Source organism: Aptenodytes patagonicus, chromosome 5, assembly GCF_965638725.1.
Source record: "Aptenodytes patagonicus chromosome 5, bAptPat1.pri.cur, whole genome shotgun sequence".
Taxonomy (NCBI): domain Eukaryota; kingdom Metazoa; phylum Chordata; class Aves; order Sphenisciformes; family Spheniscidae; genus Aptenodytes; species Aptenodytes patagonicus.
This window is the reverse complement of record NC_134953.1, coordinates 38,623,154-38,638,105: the sequence shown is the minus strand read 5'-3', so window position 1 is coordinate 38,638,105 and position 14,952 is coordinate 38,623,154.

Sequence of the window (14,952 nt, the reverse complement as noted above, 5' to 3'; positions counted from 1 at the left end):
TGGCATGGTGGCAAAGGAAAAAGGATGGGCTAAAGAAAAGACCTGTGCTATCAGAAAGAGGGGGGGGGGAACAAAAAACAAACAAAACCCAAAACCAGTCAGGCTCAGCCCCTCCTGAGACTATGCGGTGCGTGCCAGTGTATATATTTACGTTTTGGTTAGCTTTCCTTGCCTCCCAGCAACCCCAGAGTGGTACCCCAGAGACCCAGGCCAGTGCTGCAGGAACATGCAGGCATACCCGATGCCCACAGTGATTGCTTAATGTGGACAGCACTCGATTAGGACTTGTGTCTGTTGCTTTGGTTGATAATGCCGCTACAATGACTGGGGGGGGAGCATGAAAGCAAGGGAGAGATGGAGGTTTAATTGGATAATTCTCACTGAAGCATCTCCTGGTTAACCAGCCGGAACCCACCTGCATCTTTACATTATTTTGCATGTTAACAAGGTCTGCGTCCTGTGAAGCGGCTGGTGGGGTATGAGGGGTTATTAAACCTGGCAGCGCCACTTCCATTTATCCTCCAGGGTAACTAAAGGACGTAACTGGATGTCAGTGCTCCTCCCCAGAAGTCCTTAGGGAGCCAGGTGCCTGGTGGGGCGGCTGGGCTCTTCCTTAGGATGCTCACATACAGAGTTGGAGCAAAATGTCACTGTTTAGGAGCTTGGGCAGCTTTAGTGTCATTGTGAGCAGACATTATCCAGCAGAGAGAGAAATGATGAGGCTTTAACACAGAAAATCCATCAGGGTGAACAAACAGGAGTCCTGGCTTTATTTTGCCTTTTCCCCTGCATTCAACCAAAGAGTAATAGCATGAAGCAGGGTAGTGGGAGCAGAATCATAGAATCATTTAGGTTGGAAAGGACCTTTAAGATCATCGAGTCCAACCATTAACCTAACACTGCCAAGTCCACCACTAAGCCATGTCCCTAAGCGCCTCATCTACACATCTTTTAAATACCTCCAGGGATGGGGACTCAAACACTTCCCTGGGCAGCCTGTTCCAATGCTTGACAACCCTTTTGGTGAAGAAATTTTTCCTCATGTCCAATCTAAACCTCCCCTGGAGCAACTTGAGGCCATTTCCTCTTGTCCTATCGCTTGTTACTTGGGAGAAGAGACCGACACCCACCTTGCTACAGCCTCCTTTCAGGTAGTTGTAGAGAGCGATGAGGTCTCCCCTCAGCCTCCTTTTCTCCAGGCTAAACAACCCCAGTTCCCTCAGCCGCTCCTTATAAGACTTGTTCTCCAGACCCCTCACCAGCTTCATTGCCCTTCTCTGGACACGCTCCAGCACCTCAATGTCTTTCTTGTAGTGAGGAATGGAGCAACCAGGACAACTGAAAATGTCTGGACTTGTTTATTTTGCTCTCCCTAATTATCCAAAACAACCTGAATGGATGGATTTCTCTCTTCCAATGCCGGGCTGGGCACAGACATTAAGCCAAGTGGGAAAGACCTGCAAGAGATGGTCACGGACAAATGCTTAAAAATATAAATATATCACTGGAAATTTCTGGAGCTCTTCCCATCCCAGACAACCTGACCTTCAATTTGTTGAACTTCATCCCACGATTTTAATGGTTGTCAGTGCAAATGCAAGCTGGTTGTTCCTGGAAACACTGAGCTGTCCCCCAAGCCTTGAAAGAAATTCATGTTGCCCTTCTCTCCCCCAGGAGGTTTCGTTCCAAGCGCTTTATTTATCTCAGAAGCATCACACTGTTCTTCAGGAGGATGCCCTCTGCTCCGACCCTCAGAAAACAAGTCCAGAAAGATGTCACTTGGTGGGGAAGCAAGGCATAAATGTTTTTGTCTAAAAAGCTGCAGGATCAGGCTGGGGAAACAAACACCAGGAAGGTCTCAAGTTATCACCTTGTCAGCATCGGTAATAGTCCTAGCAAAGAGTGGAGAGCCAGGGAGAAAGCTGCCATAGGACCCACTCCTGCTGTAGGACCCCCCCCCCCCGTCTGGATATTTTTCACATTGGCTTCTAGAAGGGAAAAAATTTGAATAAGCAGCTGATAATCCCAAATTCTCAAAATTGCTGTTGGTAATAAATTAGCAGCAGCAAGTGGAGGCAGATGACTCAAACTGACTCATAACGAGTCACAGGGAGCATCCTTCTCCCAGAGCGTGGTCACAGCTTGTCTTGACGCAGCCCTCGACAGGTGACTTTAACCAGAGGGAACCTTTCTGAATGCCATGAAACGCCATCAGGTTTGCCCACATCGGCACCGAGTCCTGCTCCAAAAGAGTGCTTTTCTGGTAATTAAAATTAATGGGCTCTTACAGCTTGGCTCCATCCAGGTTTTCCCAGGTAAGAGATGCCACGGGAGGATCGGTCACTGCACAAGCCGCTCCCTGAGCTGCACGGCTCAGACCGAGAAGGGACATTTAAAATCTCCGAGGTCCACAATCCAGACATAACTTTTAGTCAGGGAGCACAGCTGGTAGTAGGCATTAGAGACTCCTCACCAACACCCATCTGCTCCAGGAACACAGACTCCATTCAAAACCAGGCACCTCCAGCCCTGTTACTCACAGAAAGAGATGTCAGGCTCTGGCAACCTCCAAAGCCTTGTACTCCAGGACTTTGGATTTAGGCCAGTGTAAGCATGGTGTTAATTTAGTGTCAGCAGGAAAGGCTCCAGTCCCTCAAGCCCATTCCTGGTAACCTCACACTGCCCTGGTTTTGGGGTGGAGAGGGAGGTCTCTATGCTGACCAGCAAGGCACGGCACCATCCTTAGTGACTCACCCAAAAGACCACTGTTGGCAATAGTCGACATTGAGGACGTGCCTGCAGGTGTGGGCAGTGGGCACCTCCACGCCATTGGGAAGCCACAGCTTCGGTCAGCTGCTACGGTCTTTTTCCAGATATTGTGACGGTCTCCTTTGCTGCCCAGTAGATTTTTACCCACCCTCTTGGCAAAGACAGCAGGAGGCTTTGTGCCAGCTGCCCCTTCTCCTGAGTGGCTCTTGTTTTCATCTGACGAGCCCAAAATCAAGCAGCCACCATCCTCCTACACTTCTCCCCTTTACCCAACATGGGACTGGGGTTGCAAACGGAGACCTCAAGCACCATTTCAGCACGTGTGGATGACAACAATGAGAACAGCTTTTACAGGGAACTGCTTTTTCCCTTGACTTCACTACCACTTACTTGATCATGTAGGATGTAACACAGAGCGCACTGGATTGAGCTGCAAGACTCTTGCTCGCTTGCCTCCATGGCAGTGGAAAACTGCACTGCATTTCCAACCCACCAGCAGAGACCGGGAGCACTCAGCACCTCCAGAGCCACCAAAGACCCATCACAGAGTATCATCCCCAAGAGCTGGATGGCTTCTGCCAGCTGGAAGACCAAGAGATGCAATTCAAGGCTTGTCACAAATAGAAATGCACCGGGATGTATGGCCGGAGACCCCGGCCCCCCCACCCCATGCCCTTCCCGGATCCGGCCCGTCTGGCAGATACCCCCTGCAGCACCCCTGGTGCCGATGCCGTTGGCAGGTATATTGCAGGAGGAAACTGGGCTTTGCCTTGGAGAGCACCAGGTGTCATTCAGCAAAGGATGTTCCCAGTGCTGGGCAGTGACACACATTGTTAGCAAGGCCAGGCTGAATCAAGGAAAACAAGTGAGATGACACTCAGCGATCAGTAATTCCTCCCCCTCACTCATAACTCTGTCAGCCCTTTCAGCTGGATTGTCAAAATACGTTTGTCACAGAACAATTCCTGCTCTCTTTTTTTTTTTATTATTATTTTTTCCCCTTTTTCAGACTCTGGCTGAACTCATCTGTTTGGAACAAAACCCAATATTCATTTCCTCTCTGGGCAGTTGATTTTATTATTGGCTCACCTGCTCCCACGGTCGAAAAGCTATAAGACTAGCTGGGTCTTAAAAATTAAATTCTGTTGAGTTTTGGGTGGTGTTTTTTTTTTTTTCCCCCCAGCCTCACGTATTCCATGACTGCAGGTTACTGGCAGGGATTTGAATATGTACTTGGCAAAGGCACTTTCTGTCTGGGATGGGGATGAGCAAAACAGGAAGCTTGTTTCTCTCTAAATCAGCATCTCCAAAGGCTCAGACTATTCCAGAGCAGGACAGACCTTGCTTGTGCCTTGCACATCTTTTGCTGGGGGTGAAGTGGGGCTGTGGGCAGTCACTAGATCTTCCACCAGGCAGATGAGCCTAAAAGGGGAAAATCTGGGTTACTTTGGGGTTTTTTCTGGGGGGGGGAAGCTTGGCAGCTGGGAGCCCTGCCAGGCTAGGATGGACTTTAATGGCCTCAAGTTGCGCCAGGGGAGGTTTAGATTGGATGTAAGGAAAAATTTCTTTCCTGAAAGAGTGGTTAAACATTGGAACAGGCTGCCCAGGGAAGTGGTTGAGTCCCCATCCCTGGAGGTATTTAAAAGACGAGTAGATGAGGCACTTAGGGACATGGTTTAGTGGGTGGTGGTGTTGGGTCGACGGTTGGACTCGATGATCTTAGAGGTCTTTTCCAACCTCAATGATTCTATGATTCTATGATTCTATGACTTGGGATGTTGCTTGGTCTTGGGATCCTTCCCAGGCTCCCCAATTCCTGCCATGGCAGGATGAATTTTGCTGCTTCAGGGACTGCGTTCAGGAGGTCAGGCTCAGTTCTGCATTGCACTGCCAGCTTTGCTTATTTTAGTTACTGATCTTTTCTGCTGGTCTTGTAGAAGAAAGATCTTGGGACAGGAGGGAGGGACCCATGTGCCCCATTGCATCGCTAAGAGCGGCTCTCCCAGAGCCAGACCCAAAATGCTCCAAGGGCTGCTTGGAGAGCTGTGTTAAGGGCTTAGAAACTCCCGATTAGCCACCGCTGGATTAAACTCCTCACCTTTCTGTGACTAGGTGATGTTATCTTCATTCTGCAGCCAGAGGAGCGAGGCCCAAGGGTAGGAACAAAACCCTAATCTCTGTTGACACCAGCTATCACCTCCCCAGCAATAGTCTCTGCCTCACTTGTTCACGCATGTGTTTTCCATGCCTGTCTTTTCCGTGGGAATCCTGGCTGAGACATTTGCTCCCTCAGAGTTCCCTGCAAATGCTAAATGAGGTGCTGAAGCCAAAAGCTGACCTCATCGTTTCTCAGCAGGAAATAAGTTTGCCAACAACTGGTATTTTCACTGACCTCGTATCGTGAAAGATCTGCGTCCATCTTACCTGGAAATCCCAGCCATGAGACAACATTGGTAGTATGAGCCAGCGTTTTTACTGGAAGGAATATTTTTAGCCTGGCAAGGCATTGCGCTGGGAAGCTTATACCTTCAGGCAGTAATACCTTGGTCCATCAGAGCAAGCACACGGGCTCTCCAGCTGCAGCACCCAGAGGAGCAGCTCGGCCAGCCGGGGGCTGCACCGGCACCATCCCTGTGCATCCCCATCACCGCAGATGGATCCAGACCTGCCCGCCTGCCAGCGTGGGTCAAGGCCGGACATGTGTTAGAACATGAAAAGCAATCGCAGCTGAAAATGAGAGGATGGGGAAGTGCGAAGAAAACCTCGCGGGTGTCAGACGAGCCCCCTCCAGCCTGCCCTGAGAGGTCTCCCCATCAGATAACGCCTGGGGAGGGGGTTACTCCAGCATGCACCCTTGCATTACTGCTCTGCCCCAGGAAATTGGTGCCAAAGTTTGGTGGCCTGGGGAAGGTCGATGCTGCTGCGGTGCATGGCATCGTGCTGAGGCACTGTTTCCCTGAGCTGCCAGGTGCTCACCCATGGAAATGCATAAATCCACGGGGCAAAAAGGGCCATGCACCCGCACTCCCTCCAGGCTGGAATTTCCCCTGTGATCCTCCTGATAAGCCAGGCACATGAGGATGGGGAGCAATATGAGCTGTCATCTGCTGTCATCTGTCAATCTGCAGATTGACTCAAGAGAGGGAAGGAGCCGGCAGACACTACATGTCCTATGCGCCAGGCTGCCCACACAGTTTTTCTCCCTCCCAGTTACCAGCTGCAATAAAGGAGCGGGCAGGACCAGCTTCGTTAGTGGGACTGGGACTGGGATGGTCTGGGCTGAGTTTCCAGCCTCCGTGCAGGCTGTGCTTCTGTGCCTGCACCATGCAGGACCTTGCAACGCAGATGGAGCGGTCAGGGGGAACCACGCCGTGAGCCTGTGAGCCCGGAGCTGGCTCCCAAATGGCTGGCTTGAAACCCAGAAGAGGAGGATAAATCCCACTGGAGTGTGTGCAACAGCTGGATTTTGGAATAAGGGGGACTGTAGGAGGGCCAAGGGGGATGCAGAGCAGGCTGGCTGGCTGGGGAAGCCTCTCTGCCTGCATCTCTGACCCATCCCATCATCCTGCCCCGCATCCACACCATCAGATAATACCAAACAGTTGCTGCCTTCAAGCTAGTCTTCCCCTAGCAAGCCCCCTTGCACTGTTCCCCTGCTAAATAAAGATCTCCAACCCCCCCAATATTGGCATGCCATTTTCCCAGGCAGTCCCAGTCTCTGACCCGCCCTGCTGAGACTTTGCCCATTCTGTTGCAGCGTCTGACAGCAGCAGGCAGGAGGGGGACGCGGAGATGGGGTTGTGGGTGAAGCCAGGGACTCAGAGTGCAACCAAGTAGGTGATTATTTTATTCTTTTGGGGGAACGAGGAAGCAATTTCCATGTGGCACTCCCTGGGTATACCTGGAGGGTGCAGCTGATGAATAGGACTGTTTTACTTGCCGCAGGCTGAGCCACGCAAAGCTCAAGAGAGTTTTTTTCCTGAGCTGCTCCATTAATACAAACAGACATCAATGCTAGCTGCTGACACCAGGGTTAATTAAATCCATCTCTCCATCAATTCTTATTCAACTATTATCGATGGTCATTAGATCAGCGACAAAGTGACAAGCAAACAGTAATAGACTCATCTTAACCCTTGCAGTGCTGGAGAAGGGTAAGCAGACTAGGTGAGTGGGGAGGTGGCTTCTCTGGTGCTCTGGTGCTCTGCTCAAACTCTACTTGCCCTTAGAGCATCCCACCTGTGTTTGAATTAGTCCTCTTGGTAGGGCAGGTCACCAGCCCTACTCCCTCAAGGAGCAGAGTCTGTGCCTGTGTCCCTCTCTGTCCCTTTCCAACAGCTTCATGGCCCGAGGTCCCCACAGGAGCTGCGCTGTTCCTCAGGGATGCTGGGGACAGCGGATACAGTCCATGGCACAGTGACATGTCGGCTGAAAGCAGAAAGGTCCCGCTGCTGCGTCCTTCTCACCATGACATAGAGATGGCAGGATGCTCTGGGGCAGCTGTGCCTTAGTGTTGGTCCATGGGGACAAAAAATCACTCTCGTCACAAGGTAGCCCCAAACTGCACGGCAGAGTCATGGGGGTGATACCATCCTCAGAGGAGAGACCCACAGAGGTGCTGTGCACACCTAAGCAACTAAACAAACCATGGGAAAACTAGTTACTGGAATAACTCCATCTGTGAAAGGACTAACAAGAATAAGGGAAATGTGTGCTTTCAGCTCCTAGAGTCCTTGCTACTTGCAGTAAGGCAGAGCTGATTTCCCCCTCCATGCCCGTGTCCTGAAGGCCCTTCCAGTGCCACTCACACTTTTAGAGTCAGGCTTGCGGGGGAAAGCTGCTGCTGCTGCTCTCCTCCCTCTCCCCCTTCTGATTAACAGCTTAAATGAGAACTGAAGGCTGCCCAAGGGCTGCAATACATTTTCACGCTTCTGCCGCCACAGCCAACAAGCCAACGTCCAGCCCTCTTCAAGGTCACTCACAATCTTCAAGTGACTTTCCAGCTTGCTTGGGAAGTGATGCTTGTGTCCTGTGGTTTTAACTCACGGAGCAAAGAGATGGGGTCTCACTGGGAGTGCTGCGGCTGGCTCTTGGTGGTGGCTCACATGGGACACACGATGATGGGTTATGAAATGCCTGCAATAAAATGAATATGTAATTCTGTGCATACATGCAGGTAAAAAGCCCACATGTATTTACCCTGATTTTTGCCTCATAGGTGGTCACAGGTGAAAACCTGTGCCAACATTGCCCTGGGTGGTCCATGCAGGTCTTTCCAAACACCTGGGGTAGTCCTTGGAGGTCTTACATGCAGGTTAGGTAGCCCCTTGTTAGGAAGGGTGGGAAGGACTGCTTGAGGTGACAAGGCAAAGCCACCGCTGTTTCATGACCCCAGTATTTGGGGTTGCATTGATGAGTGTGCTGTAGCCCAGAGCTCTCCAGCTTTATGCTTTCTACATTAGCAAAGTTACAAAGTGCCACCAAACACCCATCTCCAGACTGGTAGGACAGAGCTTTAGGTGCTTGTTGGCTTGCAGTGGAAGCTTGCTATGACTTCGTGACCCAGCATGGTGCAGGTACACAATTAAAAAAATACATTTATTACCACTTTTCTCCATCTTACAATCTTTCTTGTTCTTGTCTTGCTGGAGTCGGGCTGGCTGTGGTGGTAGGGCACAGCCAGGCAGGGGAACGGGGCACGACTTTCTGGAGACGCTGCTTGAACACCCTCCTTCCAGCCTCTACCCAGAAGGTTTCAACATGAAGACAAGATTTCTGAGTGCTGGTACAAGGATCTTGTGATGGCCCATCTGCTCTGCCATGGAAAGTGTTTCTTCTTGCAGGATTGCCTGGAGTTTTTGTTTCTGGAAATAGTTAATAGTTACAGAGCTGGTTCATCGCTTGTCGGTACACGCTGCTCATCGCTTCAGTGTTTTTGCGGGGTTCAGAGATCTCAGCGTGCACTGCAAATAGCTTTCTTTGTGTAGCTCTTTACATCGGCTTTTAACACCTGCAGAAGCTGCAACATGCTTGAGAGACAGTGAGGAAATGCTTTACAAGTTGGTAAAACCCTTCATTGCTAGAGTCACAAATGGGCATGCACGAAGCGAATGGGCAGGAAAAAAAAAGAGCCAGGATGTTGCAAGGCATACGTGTGGCAGACCTCTGTCACAAAACACAGCCCTGCTGCTAGAGAAGGACCTTCTGGGTGCTGAGGAAAGACCCTGCCCTTGCTCAGCGTTGACCTTTTGCAGGGTCCGTGCATGGATGGCCCCTCACCACCTTCTCGTGATGGTGAGAATGGCAGAGCAGCAATGGCAGGTAGTGTCTGCCTGTGATGGACTAATCCTGGTCTCCTACCCATCGCCCCAGTCCTTTCTTTGGAAAAGGGTGACCTCGATCCAGGCGGGGAATGGGGCACCGGTGAATGGAGAAGCAGAGGCATAGCTTTTCCATGGTCATCTCTCCAACTTGGATAGGTAACTCTCTGATATTCCCCCTGTGCACATACCCAAGGCAGTATTTTATCCTTGCTCTTCCTCAGTGAAGGGATGCAGGATGGGCATGTTAGGAAATGTCCTTTGTTCCTGAGCTGTGGGAAACAGCACAGAGGGGGAAAGTTGCTTTGGGCTTAAGTGGCTCACATTGGGCTAAGGGCAGAGCTGCGAGGGAGAGCAATTGCCCTCCTAACCGCAGCCCTCTCCAGCTCCCTTGATCCAGCAAAGTGCCCGCGCCCGGCAGGGACCCCCGGCTTTGCTGGAGGGTGGCGAGACTGAGCCCGAACGCAGCATCAGGAAATATAAGAGGTGGCTCCGTGGGGGGGGGCGAGGAGGGGGCAGAAGCACCACATATGGTGGTCTGGACGCCTGGCTGGCGAGCAAAGCCTGAGAGCAGCCCTGCTCCGGGTAGGGAGAGCGACTCGGCTCAGCAGTTTAAACCTCACATGCATCCCTCGCTTCTCAAAAAGGAAAATAATTGCCATATTCATTTGTGAAGGGAAATAATTACTTCATTCATGACATGAAGTCAATTTTTGTCCTGAACCGGCAGGAGCCCTGTACTGACAGAGGGAATTTCAGAGAGAGCAAAAACAAGCCTGGCATTTGTATGCCGCAATTAAAGGCGAGAAGGAGCCAGCGGTGGGGTTTTTTTTTTTTCCCCTCTCCTTCTGTTTTTTTGCACATCAAATCAGATAACACATAAAATGTTCTGGCTTCTTCGTCTCAGGCTGGGGGGAGAGGAAAGGTCTCCCTTAACTTCATTAGCCGTGCTGAAATGTTGCGGTTCGAAAGATAACTGCAGGAAGAGAGCGCTTTCCCCCCCCATTTGCCACGGCAGCTGGGCGAGGGCTGATGGGCAGATTGAAGGAGCCTGTCAGTCGTTTAGCGGGACGCAGCGGTGCAGGCAGGCACTTAACACAGGTTAAACAATTTATGGGAATTAAAAAGGAAAAGAATAAAAAAAAAAGGCTAGAAGGCCTTTCTGCCTGTGCCAGCGATGGGGTCAAATTTGAAATCTATTCCTTGAAAAGATCAAAGGCCCAGGCTGGGATTTCTGGGCGAGCAGCACAAATTGCTAATGGACCTGGGCTTGCATGCTGCTGCATGCAGGCATGCTTGCTCAGCTGCCAGTGTGGGCAGCAGCAGCGGGCTTTCCTCCACGGGCTTCAAATGGAGGTGAAGTGTTCCCGTTGCAGCCAGGGAGAGTGCAAGCCCATGCACCCCGCTGTGTGCCTTGCTGCCCCGAGCTGGGGTCCCTCAGGGAGCTGGGGCCAGGGTGCCTCTCTGCCATGGGACCCAGTGCCCAGCACATGCCTGGGAGCGTGGCCGCTGCGTGAAAAATGGGGCTCCTGGGAGCCCCAGGACAGGGGGAAAGGGCAGCCAGTATCCTGCAATGGGGGCACGGAGGCTCTTGTGGATAAATTATTAGCCAGAGTCTTTGGTACGGCTCCTCTGCTGTGGGGCAGCTCTGGCTAAGTGCCGAGCTCATCACTGCAAAGAGGCTTCCCATGCTTGGTGTGGCTTGCCCACCACATGCCTCCGGCTCCCCTCCCCAGCTCACCTGCTCCCGGAGGGTAGCTGGGGGCATGGCTGGCTCACCCAGAGCAGAGGGGAGGGTGATATCTGCACGGGCTAATTGATACTAAATTATGTGGGAAAGAGGAAACTGAAGGCGGGCAGTTCTGTAAACATATCTATTTTTCACAATCCGCACACCATGATTGAAGCTGGTGTCAAGGGTGATATATGATAGAAAATTGATGAAACATTGATGTCAGGGGATGAATATTTCAGGAGGAGCTGTATACATTGTACAGTGCTTTTCTTAAATCTTTAACCAGTGTTGGATAACCTTGAGAGGGGTGTTTATAAGTTTATTCTGTGGCAAAGGGAGCAGTGAGCCCGAGGGGATTTGGGGTGTGCTGCCCCAGGGAGGAGGGTGATACCCCGGTGCAAGGCTCAGCATGTCCCATTGCACGGGGCAGTCTGGCTAAGCCGGCACCGCAGGGAAAATCATTGAGGCTAACACATGCCAAAACTTTTCGGGCCCCAAAAGCAAGCATGGGATGTAAAGGTCAGCCCCGGCTCTGTCTTCCTTCCTGCAGCCTTTGGAGCATCCCAGCCCCGTGGGTCCCCCATGCACTGTCTATAGCTGCTTCCCAGCAGCTTGAGCTGATCCCGGCTTTGACGTGCTCAGGCACGGCACGCTCAGACCAATGGAAAACAAGTTGGCAAGCTGCTTTCTCCTCCAGGTTGACTTTTAAGCATCAGCACCCAGCTTCAGCAGGGAGGTTGTCCCCATTCGAAGGAGAGGGAGAGTAACTGGGGGCTTGGGGTCCAGCTGGGGACAGCAAGCCCAAGCCTTGAGCAATAACAACACACGGGAAGCTCAGAGCAACTCGCAGCCTGGTGAGTGGAAAAGTCCTGCTGGCTCATAGCTATTTTGAGGTAAGGCTTTAATTGAGGACCAGAGGGAAAACAATAAAGCCATCCCCGAAATAGAAGCTGTCAAAATGTCGTTGCTAGGAGTGAAGCTGAACCCGGTTCTTTTTTTTTTTTTTTTTTCTCCCCTGTTGCAGAGCCCGTCGGCTTCAAAGCAACTGCGAGGGGGCCCAAGTTTGAGGTTTTTCTTTGCTCCCACCACAACCAAACTTTCCAATCTCCCCTGTGCCCTGAGCAGGGGCCGGGGAGGTGGCGGCAGCCAGGCACACGTTTAGGAGTAATGCTTTTCGGTGACATTTAGAAGACGCCTTGGGGGCCCTTTGCATTTGCTGCTCTGAAGATTTGCTTGTTTATTTTGGAAATTAGCAGTGTTCAAACTTTATTAATAAAACCTCTAAGAAAAAGGTTTTTTTTCACATGGAGGGAGCATTGGACGGGGGGGTCAGTGGGGTTTTGTTTCCAGGATGGGGAGAGAGAGGAAAGATTTGCAAGCAGGAGGGTTTTTTTACGGAGCAGTTTTGATGTTTCATGTACAAAACCAGTGTTACTGTAACACTTGGGCGTGCGTTTCTGGGAGCAGGATCTCCTGCCACATGAACCCTGCAGCTCCTGCTTGGTGCTGGTACCTGGGTAAGGGTCATCATCCCAACAGGACCGGCTTCTCCCCAGCAGCCCCAAATGGAAGCAGAGCCAGATGATTTACACTTCTCCCACCCACCCTGGCTCTCTGTAAACAACATTCACCTGAAGAAAACAGGATGAGCACAGGGAGGGGGAAAAAAAGGAGGAAAAATCCTGCTGTTCTCCCCAGAGGCTCGCACCATCCCATCCCCAGCTGGGCACGTGTGGTGGCCTTTGAGGGCTGTCGGTGCCACCTGGCAGGGAGCCCCTCCTGCATGGTCCTTTCAGGTCATGCCAATGCCATGATTTCTGAGGCCCCATCAGGAAGAGTATTTTCCTGCCACCGATATTATCTCATAGCACTTTCCACCTTTTTTTCCCCCATGCAGAAAGCTGCAAATCAAGACCCTGAGGCATCCACGTAGCACCAGGAAGACTCTTGTATATCTTTTTTAAAGATAAATTTTTTGTTTTGCAGTGTTCAAACACCATCTGCTGTTTTGTATGGTGGCACTTTCACAGGAGGGGTCATTTTTAAGTGTGAATTGTTCCTTAAAGTACATATTGACAGTACCGGAGGCTGAAATGGCTAGAAAAACCCTACAGCAAGCACAGAAAGTACCACAACCCTGGTCTGTAATGGCCATCCCATCACGCGGGGGGCTTTGCTTCTTACCTTCCCACCTGGAAAGAGCATCTTCCACCCTCAGTCTCCTGCAAACCCAGGGACAGCTAGCAGCCAAGGTCCTGGTCCTGAAATACAGGTTGGAAAAAAGAATCCCCAATCGCTTGGCTGAATCAAGGCTAGCATCACCCCACCGAAGCCACTTGGGCTTATAATAATAAACTGGTAATGCTGCCTGCAACGTTTGACATGGAGGAGCATGGTTATCAGGAACGACAAGGCATTGTTTCAGAGGGATGCACTTGGCCAAAACCAGGGTAATGGTAAAAGCCCCCCAATTAATCCCCTGGGCACTCGGTCTCCAGTTCAAGATGAGCAAAGCAACAGCAAATACCTGGTGAAGAAAGTTAGTCCCTGATCTGTAGCGCTTAAACAAATATGATTAAAATAATTGCTGCAGCTGGGTGGCTGCTCTCCCATTTCTTGTTACGGAGTGTCACTGGGATGTAATGACTGCAGCAGCGCGGCCCCATGCTATTTCAACATTAATTTGGTATCTCATTTCCAGCTATCACCTTATTTATTTTAGAAGCTTTAATTTATGTTGGGCCAGGTATGCCAACTGTCCCAATTACGTGAAGGTTGGGGAGTGGCTCCTGCACACTGTGCATGAGTCAGAGCCGGGTGCTGCAACAGCCTCTTCCCTAGGATCTCCTCCTGCCACACTGGGATGATGCCACAGGAGCTCCTGCTGTGGTCCAAGCTCAGGCACGCTCCATAGACCAAGCATCTCCAGCCAAGCACAGAGAAGCAAATGATGTTTTTTTCATGTGTGGTTTTTATTTTTCCTCCCCCTTTTCTATTTTCTTTTTTTTGCTGTTCTAGTGTCTTGCTGGCAACAACAGACGTTATATTTTGACGAGTTAATAAACATCTCCCCCGGGAGTGAAGGAGCTCCAGCATGCTCTGCTTCACCATGTTTTATGTCTGACTAACACAGTTTGCAGAGCAAGAGGTGTTTTTCTAATCTGAGAACTCGGTGGCTCACCTTCAGACTTTTCCCCAAAGCTGCTTCACTTCCCCGCATCTCGGAGGGCTGTTATCTCTTGGGGTCTAACCCATCGCTGCAACCTCCCCCAGCCCTTTCTGCTGCCCCCCACCCACTCCCAACCCCAGATCATCTCTTGGATCTCATGTTATTGAGCTGTTTATCAGCCTCAGATATTAAGGTACGGCTGTACATCTCACCCTGTGGCATCTCTAGGACATGTACGCTCCCAGGGCACAGGGCTTCTGCGCTGACAGGAATCCCCTCGCTGCTGGGGGGGTCGCTGATGAACACCAGGAACAGCTGCAATGAGCTGCTGGCGGATGCCAGGTCTCTGCATCAGGGATGCACCTTGTCTTGCTCCTTCCAAGCACCTCCATCTATTGCTCCTGTAATACTAAGTGCCACAACCTGTGGTTTTCATCAGCCTTTCAGACCAAAAACCAAGAATTCTTCCTAATTTTGAGACCAGCAGGTGAGGAAGCCCTTGGAAACCTGAAGAGCAGGGACAGATGGACACGGCTCCAAAACCTGCTGCTTCTGGGATGCCCCTCACGGCCGTATCAACCCAGAGGTGGCTGCTGCCTTCGTGCCTTTTGGCAAGAAGAAATGAGACCTTGGACATGGTGCAAGGCAGGCCCAGGAAGACGGCGCATGGTCCGGGGAGCCAAATTGCCAGTTCAGACTTGTAGAACATTATTGCTTGTGAATTATGGATAGTTATTGCACCTCCTGGACGATAAATTATTGAGCTGACATGCTGGATTGAGAGCGAGGAGCTGGTGCTGTGTTTACGGCAGGCGGATCTGGCACATGGTGTCTTTGCGGGGACGGAGGGATGTTTTTCTCCCTTTCCTTCTGAGCAAGACCACCTCCGCCTGAAGCCAGGAGACAGCAGGGCTCTGCCCACCATAACTCAGCCACAGGCGAAAATCCCTGGCAAGGGA